Source organism: Berghia stephanieae, chromosome 5, assembly GCF_034508935.2.
Source record: "Berghia stephanieae isolate SIO BIC M18660-M18661 chromosome 5, UCSD_Bste_1.3, whole genome shotgun sequence".
NCBI lineage: Eukaryota > Metazoa > Mollusca > Gastropoda > Nudibranchia > Aeolidiidae > Berghia > Berghia stephanieae.
The window spans coordinates 4,024,727-4,027,226 of record NC_088364.1 but is presented as its reverse complement, the minus strand read 5'-3'; positions in this window follow the sequence as shown (position 1 = coordinate 4,027,226).

Genomic DNA, 2,500 nt, shown 5'->3' with positions numbered 1-2,500 from the left:
CTTGTCTTTGGGCGTCCCTTTTTCCTCTTTTCCTCTAATTGTACATCCAATATTTTCCTTCCCACGTACTCCCTCTCTCGTCTCTTTACATGTCCGAACCATTTCAATCTATCTTCTCTCATCTTTATTTATACATTCTTCAATTCAGTAAATCTTCGAATTTGCTCATTTCTCACTTTATCTTTTCTTGTCCAGCCAAGTGACTATCACAACATCCTCATTTCTGCCACCTCAACTTCTTTATCTTGTTTCTTTGTAGTAAATGCTGTCTATAGTCCTTTGATTATTTATGTCTTTATTTAAATAAATTCATATAAATAAATAAATTCCCTTTATTAATCCCATAGGGAAAAATTCTCTATGGTCTATTCCAATGGAAGACTGGAATAAACCAGGCGTCAGCAGCAGTGCAGCGCCGCAAATTGAGCGAGGGCGAGGTGACTTGCTCAAGGTTACACAGGGCAGCGGCGGATGATCGAGCTCGAAGCAAAGACCGTGCCGCTGAGCCACGCTGCCCCCACGCCGAATGTCTTGTTCTACTAATCTGATGCATTCCAATTTATAGTTTCACTCACTCACTCACTATCCAGTGTCGTCCTCATTGACTTTGGCTGCCCGCGCTCTGTGATGACAAAAGTCCGCCCATTCTCTTCGTCAGTTGACGGTATCATATTATAGTCATATATAGTTCCCTTCCATTCATCTCTGTCCATTCTAGGATGTTTCTTTATATAGGTAGACATAGGTCTTCCCCTTCTTCATTTGCCCTCCATTTTCCCCTGTATCACATCTTTCATCAGCGTGCATGGGCTTCGGCATAAAGTCTTTATTATGTATGGTCAACCTGACCAAAAGTTTTCTAAAGGAGTACCCACTGTAACTGTCAAAGTGACAAAATAGGAATAGGCACTGGGGTATGAGCCAGCGTGACTCAGCGGTACGGTCTTTGCTTCGAATCCAAAAGGTACCGAGTTCGATCATCCGCCGCTGCACTGTGTGGCCTTGAGTAAGTAACCTCGCCCTAGCTCAATTTGAGGCGCTGCACTGCGGCTAACACCTGGGTTATTCCAATCTTCCCTTGGAATAGACCCTAGAAACAAATTTCCCCTGTGGGATGAAAAAGGGAATTTTATTTATTAGGTCTTCTGATTACCAATCCGATGTGCTACCACAGAGGTTTCCCGATTGTCCAGACTATTTCATGCCTAAATTCAAGGCAGTGCACGAGAATGTTTGAGAATGGTTGTTCAATCCCCTTTGTTTACTTTAGGAGATTCAATCAATCCGTTTGATCATTAGTTGTGACACGAACATATTGTTGAAATGAAGTGAGTAGGAAAGTGCCAGAAGACAACATAGAATGAGATTAAAAACTTCGCGGGGTCGTGGATAGATCGTACGGTAGAGTCACGATCTCCCCGGCCAGGCAGAGTTGTCGTCCCTGTAAGGTCGCGGGTTCGAGTCTCCATCGCCGTCGCGAAGGTTTTTTTTTCTGTTGTCTTCCGGTACTTTTCTACTCACTTCATCTCTCTGTTGTCTTCTGGCACTTCCTACTCACTACATCTCTCTGTTGTCTTCTGGCACTTCCTACTCACTTCATCTCTTTGTTGTATTCTGGTACTTTCCTACTCACTTCATCTCTCTGTTGTCTTCTGGCACGTTATTATCAACATAAGTGCCGGCTCCACTCACTTTTATGAAAACATATTATTGTTGGTGTGTCTTTGAACTTTAAACGGTAATTGACACGTGGCCTGTTTGTTATTGATTATGTTATTTACACCAGCAAGCTTGCCAACAAATGATGGTATTCTTGTTTTGTTATTTCATTCCTAGTTTTAGCCAAACGACTTTTTTGCATTTGAGTCAGATTTATTCCACTTCAAACATTGATTAAATATCAATGATTCTCAATCTTAAGATTATTTTTTGTGTGGAAAAGTCTCGATTTTAACGAATGGCTATAATCGGGCATTTTATTGTAATGTACTAGATGAGAAAACTTAGCATAAAATCCAAATTCATAGTATGAAATATGGAATTTTAATTTTTTTTAATTTGATATTTTTTAAAGTCAACAATCCGACATGTATTCTCCACAAAAAATTTCTTTAAAATTAAATTTGCTATGTTAAACTTAAAGATTAATCTATAACACTAGCATGTCTGAATGTAATTTTAAGACTAATGGTCACTTTTAAGACTGGATGGCAAGTTGATAAATATATCAGTTTACTCATAATTATCCCAAACAAAAGAATACAGACTAAAGTCTAAAATGTGTTGTCAAATTAGCTGAGAGACAAATTAAATAGAAATTGAAACGCTCTAGGCATTAAGTAGGTCAATAAGATTATCATTCCTCATATTCTCATAAATGAGTGTTTAAACATTTGGTTCAGTTTTCAAGTATTGATCTGATAAGATAATCCACAATTAATAAAATGTTTTATATGATACTACGAGGTTGGACACAGAAATCCATTACCCTAAAACCCAA